At 43.6% G+C, this 14,173-nt stretch overlaps 1 protein-coding gene across 4 annotated transcripts in view; it reads left to right on the top strand.

Annotated features, from left to right (window-relative positions):
- The window catches only part of LOC139265595 (cohesin subunit SA-2), a 186,358-nt gene that overhangs the window by 37,018 nt on the left and 135,167 nt on the right, over positions 1-14,173 (top strand). The window contains exon 2 of one of the 4 annotated variants that reach the window (XM_070882705.1): positions 7,025-7,125. The exons of the other annotated variants lie outside the window; for them this stretch is intronic. The gene's annotated coding sequence lies outside the window, so the exon portion shown is untranslated. The remainder of the gene's footprint in view (positions 1-7,024; positions 7,126-14,173) is intronic. 4 annotated transcript variants of the gene reach the window in all.

Here is a 14,173-nt window from a genome sequence, read left to right as displayed (position 1 = left end):
TCAAAGACCGCTGAGTGGAGGAAGTGCATCCGGGAGGACGCTGAGCGCCTTGAGTCTCATCGCCGAGTGCATGCAGAAAACCAGCGCAGGCAGCGGAAGGAACGCGCGGCAAACCAGTCCCACTCTTCCTTACCCTCAACGACTGTCTATTCCACCTGTGGCAGGGACTGTGGCTCTCGTATTGGACTGTTCAGCCACCTAAGGACTCATTCCAAGAGTGGAAGCAAGTGTTCCTTGATTCCGAGGGACTGCCTATAATAATGATGATGCAGTTCAGGTGGACATCCAAGTACTTTTTAAATGTGATGAGGGTTTCTGCCTCTACCACCCTTTCAAGCAGTGAGTTCCAAACCCCACCACCCTCTGGGCGAAAAAAAATCCCGTCTAAACCCCCTACCAATTACTTTAAATCTATGCCCCCTGGTTGCTGACCCCTCTGCTAAGGGAAATAGGTCCTTCCTATCCACTCTATCTCGGCCTCTCAATTTTATACACCTCAATAAGGTCTCCCCCCTCGGTCTCCTCTGTTCCAAAGAAAACAAATCCAGCCTATCTAATCTCTCGTCATAGCTAAAATTCTCCAGTCCAGGCAACATTCTCGTAAATCTCCTCTGTACCGTCTCTAGTGCAATCACATCTTTCCTGTAATGTGGTGACCAAAACTGCATGCAGTACTCTAGCTGTGGCCTATAGTTTGCCCTTATGAAAGTTGTTCTCAGAAGTTCACAGCTGTTACGTGATGCATAATTATTTTATCAATTTGGTGACCGTTGAAAGTAATTGTATGAAAGAGTGATGCACTGCTCTTGACACCATCGCCGTTGAACAAATCTTGTTTTTTATCGCATGTTGAACTTATCATTCATCAGCCTCTCTACCAATCAACCCTTACACTGTTACTTTTCCATTTCACTTTGAATTTTGTACTAATGGCCGGGGTCAGAAGATATCTGAGTAACTGCAAATGCCATTGAAATCTACAAGTGCTCAATATATAAATAAAAATACTAAATTGACGGTACAGTTTTGGGTGATACGTAGCAACATGTTTCTATTTAGTTTCTTGTTCTGTCAGCTTGGAAATGACCTAGTGATTAGTTTTTTGGGAAGTTACAAAATGATCAATTTTATTACATGATATCTAACATCACAAAGTTTTTATAGTGATAAAGGGTGAATATGCACTGCACAAGCTCAGCTAAAGTCATGGGAGCCATTTTAGCAATGTGTAGTGTCTTTTTGTGATATTTTCCCCAGGCTTCAATTACGATGAATTTAAATTTTATATACAGTTGAAAAACATTACATATTTATAAAAAGTCAAGTGTAAAGTGTTCAGTTTAATTTGGAACATTTAGATGATGGTTTGATATTTTATGACTTCATCTTATTCTGTGCCTAGTTTCAACTATTATATTGGATATAATTTTTCTTGGTGAGCTTCTCTCTCCGACATTATTTCATGTCGGCAGCAAGTTCTTTCGTAATGATAATACAGACTTGCAATGAAAATGGATGAGAACTCCTTCTACGATCCATTCTCTGGGTCACTATGTTTATGCACTTTGAAAATTAAGATGTAAAAATTGAAATCAAAAGTTTGCAAAACAAGAAGTCAAAAACCAAATTGAGCACCTTGCCACCTGCTCACTAGGCATATTTGACATGTTTCAAAATCTTCAGAATCTGGGCAAGTGTTTTAATTGGCACAGCTAGGCATATTCTGTCACTAAGAAGCTTAGCAGAGGGTCCTATTCCCCTTTTAGTGCCAGAGCCGTAAGCCTTTCAAAGCTAAGATGCAGAAAAAGAACATGTTATCTGACGAAGAGTCAGAAGTCTTGTTCTTTTGTATTATAAAGGAGTACAATTTGGGTCTTAGGAGAACAGCAATTATAAGTGAGTCTCTGCAGTTAGTTGTACAGTGGTAAGGTTATTTATGTTCAGGAATACAGGCAATTGGACAAGAATGATGCGTATGCAGTCAATGGCACTACATCACGGTAAAAGTACCTTAAAGTAGCCTGGAGGCTGAGGACTCCATTTCGGAGCTCAGTGCCAACAGTCAGCTCAGTGCTGACAGTTTGCATGCTCTACCCTCAGGCTTACATTCAACATACTACAGGAAAACATACTTATTTTGAAGCTTTTATTTTTTTTCATGTAAATTATTCCCCAGTTTAAAAAAAAGTTTTGCTGCTTCAAGTTGCATTGCAATCCATGCTCTTCCAAAGAAGTGCCTGTATCTTTTTTCATAATTTTGTTTCACCTTTTCTTTGATCTGAAAATCGCAAATTAAATCACGGCTGTTAATGTCACACACACACAACATTACTGTAACAAGTTTTAGCGAAACTTGAAGTTAAGAATGCACACCAATTTGTTCACTGTTTCCTATTCTTCCCTCCTTCCATTTGATTGCAATTGCTGGAGTCAGTTGACATAATATCAAGTGCAGGTGGATGATCTTTTCCTGCACGTTCATCTCCCAGCAGAAGACACTTGACTGCAGTGTTTCCAGCTCCTCATCATTGCACTACGCATGATAAGTGCAGCTGAAAATCAACATCTGGTCACATTTGCCACTTCAGCCAAATGCTGAGAGGATAACCGGAAGCTATACTTCAGTCCATCACTGCAATAGGAGAAGAAGCTGCATTACAGCAACAAAAAGCCACATGCAGCTCACAAGATGTCTGTTTGCTATAGTAATTTTTATCTCTGCCCCCTCCCCCTTTCCTCTGCCTCTCAACCTTCAACTCTCATGCCAAGTAATGAGAGCTTGTCTCCAAGATTGAAACTATACGTGTAGTTTCCTCAGCTAAGATGTGACCTCAATATTTCTCTCTCCTCCTTAGACTCCTTACACGCTAGCTTCTCCCCATCTTCTCCTGCGATTGGCCTCATTTAGCCTCCATAAGGCTCACTCCTCGTCCTTTGATCCACACTCTACTCAGCCTCTGACCACTCAGTTAACTTTCCTTTGCTAATGCTTCCTCTGATGAGCATATTTACAGGAATGACATTTGTATTTAATTTTGTATGTTTTATTTTGGAAATTCGACATATAAATTTCTATAGGGTAAAATAAGCTTTTTTCCCGAAGAGCATTTTGAGTGATTTTTAGCCACTAACCTTGCTTTTGATTTATATGTTTTAGAACTTCAGTTATGATTTGCTGCTGTCTGCTATTGTTCTTGGAGACAGTGAACAAAATATGATGCAATGTGTTGATGGCAGAAGTGTGACTGAATCTGTACAGGATGTGTGCACTCTACATAAAACTTGAAATATTATTAATTGATCTCATGGCATTGTTAACAATGAGTCTTCTGCCTCAGTGACCTTTTGAGTGTCTCATATTCTGTCTCTGATTTTCCCTGGTGTTACCTGCGTTTCTTTCTCCCTGTTTTGTTCGTTCTGTCTGTATCTGTTGCTGATATCTCTCCCTTGATTGTTTGACATAATTTTCTTGCTTGCTTTAATCTTGCTGTTTCTGTGCCTATCTCTCTACCTTTTTCACTGTCCACCATACTTTCGACATTCCTCTATGTTTGACTTTGCCACAATCTCTCTCTGCCTTAATATATCCTGACCTGTGTCACTTCTATCCATTTCTCTCTTCCTCCATCTTTGTAGATAACTATTCACGCCCATCTGCCCCACGAGATCTCTCTCTTCCCTTTTCATTTAGTGTCTTTCTCTGTCTCCATTTTTCTCCCCATATCTCTGCAAATTTCTTTCCTGCTCTGTTCTTTCCCTGTCTTTCTGCCACAACTCTTCCCTTGTCTTCTGCTCTCCCCCAGCTCCCCCTGTCTTTTGCTCTCCACACCGATGTCTCTCTACACTTCTGTCTGATGCCTCTGACCCCACACCCACTTGACTGTTCAAAAACAGGCGGCATTTAAAAAAAATAATCGCTGGTAAGATCAAAGGGGAAAGTAGTCAGCGACAGTTTAAAAAAAAAACTGGCTGGGCTTGTATAAAGAAGCTGGACAAGGGTGGCAGCTGAGCATGAGTGACTTGATGCCAGGCACATGGATGTATGATAGGGAGGGAGCCGAAAGTGATCGACAAGTAAAACCAAACTAACCTTATTCGATTAAATACCAGAGGTAAAATCAAAAATAAATAGTTTGAATTAAAAATCAATTTACCTAATTGGGGAAAGAGGTCAGCAACGAGTGAAAAGAGAAAGTAGTGTGACCATGTCACAGTGCCACTGCTGCTCAGAGGACTGAATAGCAGGTGTTAATGTTACCCATTAATGGTAATAGAAGCAAGCATTACTCCGATACCGCTTCCCCGTCCGTGGAAGGGTCGAATTCTATGCTGGGAGCGGGACTTCCGGACTGGGTGATAAATGTGTTGGCCCCGGAAGGTTACGGCTTCCAAATGGGACGCGGGGCAATTTCGCCCCCAAGACTCTGCAAAGTGATATAGATAGACTAAGTGGGCAGTATGTTGGCAGATGGAGTATAATATAGGGAAGGTTATTCACTTTGGTAGGAAGAATAGAAAAACAGAATATTTGTAAAATGGTGCAAAACTTTTAAATGTTGGTATTCAGGGAGACTTGTGTGTCCTCGTGCAAGAAATACAGAAGGCGAGCATGCAGTTACAGAAAGCAATAAGGAATGTCCTTTATTGCAAGGGGGTTGCAGTATGAGAGTAAGGAAGTTTTGCTGCAATTGTACAGGCCCTTGATGAGACCTCAACCTGGAGTACTGTGCACAGTTTTGGTCTCCTTATCTGAGGAAGGATATACTTGCCTTGGAGGCAGTGCAACAAAGGTTCACTAGATTGATTCCTGGGATGAGAGGGCTGTCTTATGATGAGAGAATGTGTAGAATGGTCCTGTACTCTGGAGTTGAGAAGAGTAGGGGTGATCTCATTGAAACATACAAGATTCTGAAGAGGATCGACAGAGCAGCTGCTGAGAGGTTGTTTCCCTTGGCTGGAGTCTCCAGAACTAGGGGGCACAGTCTCAGGGTGAGGTGCAGGCTATTTAAGACCGAGATGAGGAATTTCTTCACTGAGGGTTGTGAATCTTTGGAATTCTCTGCCCCAGAGGGCTGTGGATGTTGAGCCTCTTGAGCATATTCAAGGCTGAGATCGATGGACTTTTGTACTCTCGGGGAACCAAGGGATATGGGGATCGGGCCGGAAAGCGGAGTTGAGGTCGATGATCAGCCATGACCTTATTGAATGGCGAAGCAGGCTCGAGGGGCCATATGGCCTATTTCTTATGTTCTTATATCTACAGCTTGCGACAAATCCAAGTTTAAAAAGTTATCCCCGGATCTTTGGTGAATCTGAGAATTTTTTAAACGTTGTTTGTAATCTTTTTAGTATTATAAGAAAATAATAGGAGCAGGAGTAGGCCATACGGCCCCTCGAGCCTGCTCCGCCATTTAATACGATCATGGCTGATCCAATCATGGACTAGGGTCCATTTCCCTGCCCGCTCCCCATAACCCCTTATTCCCTTATCAGTTAATAAACTATCTCTGTCAAATCCATTCAATGTTCTAGCTTCCACAGCACTCTTGAGGCAGCGAATTCCACAGATTTACAACCCTCCTGAGAGAAGAAATTCCTCCTCATCTCAGTTTTAAATGGGCGTCCCCTTATTCTAAGATTATGGCCCCTAGTTCTAGTCTCCCCTATCAGTGGAAATATCCTCTCTGCATCCACCTTGTCAAGCCCCCTCATAATCTTATACATTTCGATAAGATCACCTCTCATTCTTCTGAATTCCAATGAGTAGAAGCCCAGCCTCCTCAACCTTTCCCGAAAAGTCGACCTCCTCATCTCCGGAATCAACCTAGTGAACTTTCTTTAAACTGCCTCCAAAGCAAGTATATCCTTTCTTAAATATGGAAACCAAAACTGCATGCAGTATTCCAGGTGTGGCCTCACCAATACCATGTATAACTGTAGCAAGACTTCCTTGCTTTTATACTCCATCCTCTTTGCAATAAATGCCAAGATTCCATTGGCCTTCCTGATCACTTGCTGTACCTGCATACATGCACAAGTACCTCCAGGTCCCGCTGTACTGCAGCACTTTGCAACTTTTATCCACTTAAATAATAATTTGCTCTTTGATTTTTTTTCTGCCAAAGTGCATAACCTCACACTTTCCAACATTATACTCCATCCGCCAAATTTTTGCCCACTCACTCAGCCTGTCTATGTCCTTTTTGCCGATTTTGTGTGTCCTTCTCACATGTTGCTTTTTCTCCCATCTTTGTATCGTCAGCAAACTTGGCTACGTTATACTCAGCCCCTTCTTCCAAGTCATTAATACAGATTGTAAATAATTGGGGTCCCAGCACTGATCCCTGCGGCGCCCCACTAGTTACTTATTGCCAACCCGAGAATTGGGAGATAAATGGTGCTCCATTTGTGCGCTCTTAATATTGAAAGTAATGGCATACCGATTAGAGCAAGACACTGGTCAGTTGTCTGCATAGCACACTACAATTTGAGACCAGTACATATGGTATCTTGGCAACTTAGATATTGATGAACATGAATACATAATTGTGCGAAGAAACCATGTTTTATGCTATTTATTTTAATTGGTTGTCCGTGTGATTTTTCTTAGTGTTTTTACTTTTAAAATTTATTCGACAATTATAGGTTCTAGATGAGGTCTCTAAATACTTCAGTCTATTATAGCCAATTATTGATTAGTTACAATCCTGTGCAGTCCAGTCCCCTGATCGTTTTTAAAATTCATACTCAGTCGCACATTCTAATGCTTTTCAGACATTCTTCAATGTAACTGATCACCGGAGCTGTTTCCTCTCAGCAACAGCGACAAGGAGATGGGTTCTAATGTAGTCCCACTTATTAATTTGGCTATTTGATTTGAATGCTGAGAGTTCACATGATAAAGAACCTTGGCTTTGATTTTTCAATGTTCTGGTTTTCAAGAAAGCTGGAGAAAGGACTCTCACTGTTAATTATGTCAGGTGATGAGATATCTACTATATTGCTTTTGTTAAAATTTTTCCAGGAGGACGAAAACAAGTCAGTTCCATAGAAGAAAACATGTGGCTGCTGATTGTTGTAGTGGAAACATTTTAATCTCCGGATTACTCCCGGTGCCACGAGCTCGTGAGTACAGAAATAGGAGGATAGAGCAGATGAATGCGTGGCTGGAGAGATGGTGCAGGAGGGAGGGCTTTAGATTCCTGAGGCATTGGGACCGCTTCTTGGGGAGGTGGGACCTGCACAAGCCAGACGGGTTGTGCCTCAACAGAGCCGGGACCAATATCTTCGCGCGGGGGTTTGCTAGTGCTATTGGGGAGGGGGACTTGGCAGGGGGATGGGAACCTGAAAATAGATTCAGTTGGGAGGGGAGTAAAGCTGGAATAAGAAAGCAAAAATGTAGAAAGTGAGTTTGAAGGAGAGAGGAAATGAGCAGGAAAAGAGAGTAAAAAAAAAACAAATTTAAAAGCTCTTTTTCCAGTAGCTGCACTGTTGGATGGAGTATAAATCGAGAAATAATGGAGGCTTGTAATAAAGGAACGGCAATAATCATGGATGATTTTAACCTTCATATTGATTGGACAAAGTAAATTGGCCAGGATAGCCTTGAGGAGGTGATCATAGAGTGTATCCGGGATAGTTTTTGTGAACAGTACGTTGCGGAACCAACCAGGGAGCAGGCTATCTTAGATTTAGTACTGTGTAATGAGACAGGATTAATAAATGATCTCGCAGTAAAAGATCCTCTCGGAATGAGTGGCCATAAATAATATGGTTGAATTTCAAATTCAGTTGGAGGGTGAGAAAGTTGGTTCTCAAACCAGGGTCTGAAGCTTAAATAAAGGGGACTACAAAGGTATGAGGGCAGAGTTGGCTAAAGTGGACTGGGAAAATAGACTAAAGAATGGGATGGTTGATGAGCAGTGGCAGACATTTAAGAAGATATTTCATCACTCGCAACAAAAATATATCCCAATTTGAAGGAAAGACTAAGAGAAGGGCTAACCATCCTTGGCTAACTGAGGTAATAAGGGAGGGTATCAAATTGAATACAATGTGGCCAAGACTAGTGGGAGGCCAGAGAATTGGGAAACTTTTAAAAGCCAGCAAAGAACAACTTAAAAAAAAATGATGAGAGGGAAGATAGATTATGAAAGTAAACGAGCATGAAATATAAAAACAGATACTAAGAGTTTCTACAGGTAAATAAAAAGGAAAAGAGTTGCTAAAGTAAATGTTGGTCCCCTGGAGGATGAGACCGGGGAATTAATAATGGAGAACAGGGAAATGGCAGAGACGTTGAACAAATATTTTATATCGGTCTTCACGGTAGAAAACACTAAAAACATCCCAATCGTGGATAATCCAGGGGCTATTGGTAACGAGGAACTTAATACAATCACTATCACAAATGACGACGTACTAGATAAAATACTGGGACTAAGGGCGGACAAGTCCACTGGACCTGATGACCTTGGGTCTTGAGAAATGGCTGCAGAGATTGGTTGTAATTTACCAAAATTCCCTGGATTCTGGGGTGGTCCCAGCAGATTGGAAAACCGCAAATGTAATGCCCCTATTTAAAAAAGGAGGCAGACAAAAAGCAGGATAGACCACTTAGCCTAACATCTGTCGTTGGGAAAATGCTGGAGTCCATTATTAAGGAAGCAGCAGCGGGACATATGGAAAAGCATAATTCAATCAAGCAGAGTCAGCATGGTTTTATGAAAGGGAAGTCATGTTTGACAAATTTGCTGGAGTTCTTTGAGGATGTAATGAGCAGGTGGATAAGGGGGAACCAGTGGATGTGGTGTATTTGGATTTCCATAAGGTATTCAATAAGGTGCCACATAAAAGGTTACTGCACAAGATAAAAGCTCACTGGGTTGGGAGTAATATATGAGCATGGATAGAAGATTGGCTAACTAACAGAAAACAGAGAGTTGGGATACATGGGTCATTTTCCTGTTGGCAAACAGTGACTAGTGTGGTACCACAGAGATCGGTGCTGGGTCGTCAACTATTTCCAATCTATATTAATGACTTGGATGAAGGGACCGAGTGTAATGTAGCCAAGTTTGCTGTTGATACAAAGATGGGTGGTAAAGCAAATTGTGAGGAGGATGCAAAAAATCTGCAAAGGGATATCGACAGGCGAAGTGAGTGGGCAACCATTTGGCAGATGGAGTATAATGTGGGAAAATGTGAGGTTATCCACTTTGTCAGAAGTAATAGAAAAGCAAATTATAATTTAAATGGAGAAAAATAGCAAAGTGCTGCAGTACCGGGAGACCTGGGGATCCTTGTGCATGAAACACAAATAGTGAGTATGCAGGTACAGCAAGTAATCAGGAAGGCAAATGGAATGTTGACCTTTATTGCAAGGAGGATAGAGTATAAAAGAGAAATCCTGCTACAACTGTACAGGGTATTGGTGAGGCCATACCTGGAGTACTGCGTACAGTTTTGGTTTCCATATTTAAGGAAGGATATACTTGTATTGGAGGTTGTTCAGAGCAGGTTCACGAGGTTGATTCTGGAGATGAGGGGTTGACTTATGAAGATAGATTGAGTAGGTTGGGTCTATACATATTGGAGATAAGAAGAATGAGAGGTGATCTTATTGAAACATAAGATAATGGAGGGGGGGGGCGGCTCGACAAGGTTGATGCAGAGAGGATGTTTCCCCTAATAGGGGAAACTAAAACTAGGGGACATAGTCTCAGAATAAGGAACCGCCCATTTAAAACTGAGGCGAGGAGAAATTTCTTGAGGGTTGTAAATCTATGGAATTCTCTACCCCAGAAAGCTGTGGAGGCTGGGTCATTGAATATATTTAAGGTGGAGATAGACAGATTTTTGAGCGATTTAAGGGAGTAAAGGGTGATGGGGAGCGGGCAGGGAAGTGGAGCTGAGTCCATGATCAGATCAGCCATGATATTGAATGGTGGAGCAGGCTCGAGGGGCCAAATGGCTTACTCATGTTCGTATGCAACAGCCTTGCTGTACATTGCAGAAGTGATTAGAGTTGTTTGGCCATTTTCTATTTCTGTTTGCACGTGAAGTCAAGCAAAACAACATCATCAAAGTTGAAATTGGTGTACTTGTTTTTGAGTTATATATAGGGAAGGTGAGTCCAAGATAATCCAAAGATAACATGCACACTTGAATATACAAAGGTGATAACACTGAAAATAGTAAGTATGTTCTGCTTCGAAAGTTAACAGTATGGAAATGGCAGGACAGTGATAAGAAGGTATGTTTCAAATTTTGACTTTGCACAAAATACAATTTGTGGAGTGTTTTCTGCATCCCCTTTTAGAGAATAAATATTATCCTGTTTCAAGCTTTAAACAATTCAACAGAGTATTTCTGTACCGATTTTAGTTCCATACATATGTCATCATTACGCTTTAAATGTGCCCATAGCACAAAAAATCTCATTTTTCTAATTCTTGGGAAATTTAACCTATTCAAAGAAAACAATTTGTCACAACTTTTTTACTTCACTTTCTTGCAACATCTCAAACTTCTACCACATTCTCAGACTCATCGTGAGCAACACTGAGGGTGCTCAACTACTTTCTATAAAATTTTATTGGGGCAGATTCAATTTTACAAAATCAAAACTTGAGGGAGTTTGTAGCAACAGTTTTTACATTACTGGGGGGTCTTTCTGATCATTCACTAAGGACATCCTTGCCCTGCAGACTCTCATCCTAATGTCTGCTCTTTGAATTGCAATATTGGCATAAAAGAAGCAAAAGTTTATTTGGATGCAAAAAGAAAGTGACTGCTGAATAATTAAACAAAACTAAAATATCCATTGAATCAGAGATTTAGCTAATTAATTAGTAAAACAAGGTTAGAGATGGCAGGGCAGGTGGTGTGTCGTAACTGCAGCCTGTGGGAGTTGGCGGAGAGCATCGCGATCCCCAGCTCGAGAAACTTCGGCTCAGAATTGTTGAGCTGGAGTACGAGCTGCAGACATTGCAGTGCACCAGGGAGGGAGATTTACCCTGGACACTGCTCCAGGAAGCAGGCACACTCTTAAAGTTCAATAGTGCTTTAGAGTTAATCAGTGGTCAGGGACAGGAAGGCGTGACTGCGAGTCAGGAAGGTATGGGGGGACCCAGGATGCAGTGGTGGAGGAGCCATGGTACAAGTTACTTGCTCCCTGTATGGATGAGGAAAAGGACTGCAGGGAGGATGGGCAAACTGACCATGGCACCGTGGTGCAGGGAGAAGGAAGGAATGTGGTAGCGGTAGGGGACAGTATAGTCGGGGGAGATAGATACTGTTCTCTACAGTCATGACAGGGAGTTCTGGAGGTTGTGTTGCCTGGAATCCATCAAGGAAGTGGTATCAGGGCACTTGGAAAATCATAACCTGATTAGGCAGAGTCAACATGGTTTTATGAAAGCGAAATTGTGTTTTACAAATTTATTAGATTTTTGAGGATGGAAGTAGCAGGGTAGACAATGGGGAACCAGTGGATGTAGTATATTTGGATTTCCAAAAGGCACTCGATAAAGGTGCCACATAAAAGATAAGGGCTCAAAGGTTTGGAGGTAATGTATTCGCATGGATAGAGGATTGGTTAATGGACAAAAAACAGTAGGGATAAATGGGTCTTTTTCAGGTTGGCAGGCTGTAACTAGTGGGGTGCCATATGGATCAGTGCTGGGGCGTCAGTTATTTACGATCTGTATTAATGACCTGGATGAAGGGACCGAGTATAATGTATCCAAGTTTGCTGACGATACAAAGCTAGGTGGGACAGTAAGCTGTGAGGAGGACACAGGGCCCAAGTTTAGGGCCGCGCCTAGAACGGCGCAGCCCCGACCTGTACGCCCGTTTTTCGCGCCACAAAGTGCGCCTAAAAAAACTTCCAGATTCTCCGGCTCCCTGCAGGTCGTTTGCAGCTCGGCGCGGCGCAGCATGAGCTGAAGGGGGCGGAGCCAGGTCCCTGCGCTGAAAACACAGCGTGCTACAGTGGGCGCACATGTGCAGTAGCTCCAGGCGCCCAAAACTGTGTGTGAGGGGCCCAAAGCACGCAGCCCCTAGACCTGGCCGAACGGCCTCACTGGGGCTGCGTGCATAAGGCTGCCTCCCACGCCCAGCTCCTGCTTCCTCCGGACCCGACCCGGCCCGACTTGACTCCTGCGCCCGCCCTCCCCCCCGACCCGACCTCCGCTTCCCCCGTTCCGGAGCTTTCCCCGACCGACCGCGCCCAACCGATTTCCCCCCCCCCCCCCGCCGACCAATTGACCGACCCCTCCGCCCTGACCCGCGCTCCCCCCGATCCGCGCTCCCGACCCCCCCCGGACCCGATGCCACCTACCTGTCAATCCGGTAAGTCTCAGCTCGAAGTCTTGGGCCCGGCCCGTTCAGCCTCCCACTCCTTTCTTTCTCTCTCTCAATCTCTCTCTCTCTCTTTCTCTCTCTCTCTCTCTCTCTCTCTCTCTCTCTCTCTCCCCTCTTTTTCTCTCTCTCTCTTCCCCCCTTCTCTTCCCTCCCTTCTCTTCCCTCCCTTCTCTTCCCACCCTTCTCTTCCCTCTCTTCTCTCACCCCCCTTCCTTCCCTTCTCTCCCCCTCCCTTCTCTCACCCCCCCTCTCTCCCTCCTCCTACCTCTCCTCCCCCTCCCCTCCCTCCTCCTACCTCTCCACCCCTCCCTCCTCCTACCTCTCCTCCCCTCCCTCCCTTCTCACCCCCCTCCTCTCCCTCCCTTCTCACCCCCCTCCTCTCCCTCCCTTCTCACCCCCCTCCTCTCCCTCCCTTCTCACCCCCCTCCTCTCCCTCCCTTCTCACCCCCTCCCTCCCTTCTCACCCCCCTCCCCTCCCTCCCTTCTCACCCCCCTCCCCTCCCTCCCTTCTCGCCCTCCCTTCTCCCCCTCTCCCTCCACCCCCCCCCCTCCCCATCCTCCCCCACCCCTCACTGTCAGAAACACAGACACTGACAGACAGAGTGAGAGAGACACATACAGGCAGACAGAGAGATAGAGACACATGGCGGGGGGGCGGGTGGCCGTCCCAGCACGCTGTTGGAGGACTCCTGGTGCTGCAGTCAGTAAGTAGAAAATGTTTTATTTATTGATTTTTTTTATTTTATTTATTTTTTATTAATTTTTTTTTGATTGATTTATTGGTTGATTTATTGATGTATTTATCATTTATTATTGATGATGACTCTTTTTGTAAAATTGAAGTGTTTAATGTTTGTAAACTTCCCTTTAACCCCCCCCCCCCATTCCCTACGCCTGATTTGTAACCTACGCCTGATTTTCTAAAGTGTAGACAAGGTTTTTTCGAGCGTACAAAAATCTTCACTTACTCCATTCTAAGTTAGTTTGGAATAAGTTTTCACTGCCAAAACTTTGAAAACAGGCGTAAGTGGCCGGACACGCCCCCTTTTGGAAAACAAAATTCTGTTCCAAAGTGCAACTGTTCTAACTGACTAGAACTGGAGCAAACTAAATGCCGAGAATTTGAATTTCTAAGATAGTCTGTTCTACACCAGTTGCTCCAAAAAAACTTGGGGCCCACAGAGTCTGCAAAGGAGTATAGATAGAATAAGTAAGGTGGCAGATGGAGTATAATGCAGGGAAATGTGATGAAGGAAGCACTTTGGCAGGAAGAATAGAAAAACAGAATATTTTTTAAATGGTGAGAAACTTAAATGTTGGTGTTCAGAGAGATTTGGGTGTCCTTGTGCAAGAAACACAGAAAGCTAGCATACAGGTACAACCAGCAATAAGGAAGACAAATGGCATGTTGTCCTTTATTGCAAGGGGGTTGGAGTAAGGAAGCCTTGCACAATTGTACAGGGCCTTGGTGAGACCACACCTGGAGTACTGTGCACAGTTTTGATCTCCTTATCTGAGGAAGGATATGCTTGCCTTGGAGGCAGTGCAACGGAGGTTCATTAGATTAATTCCTGGGATGAGAGGGCTGTTTTATGATGAGAGATTGTATAGAATGGGCCTATACTCTGGAGTTCAGAGGAATGAGAGGTGATCTAATTGAAACATACAAGATTCTGAAGGGGATTGGCAGGGAAGATGCTGAGAGGTTGTTTCCTCTGGCTGGAGTGTCGACAACTAAGGGTCACAGACTCAGGATAAGGGGTAGACCATTTAAGTGAGGAGGAATTTCTTCACTGAGAGGATTGTG

This window comes from Pristiophorus japonicus, chromosome 6 (assembly GCF_044704955.1).
Source record: "Pristiophorus japonicus isolate sPriJap1 chromosome 6, sPriJap1.hap1, whole genome shotgun sequence".
In the NCBI taxonomy this organism is placed as follows: domain Eukaryota; kingdom Metazoa; phylum Chordata; class Chondrichthyes; family Pristiophoridae; genus Pristiophorus; species Pristiophorus japonicus.
The sequence above is the reverse complement of the archived record's forward strand: the minus strand, read 5'-3'. Positions and strand labels throughout refer to the sequence as shown.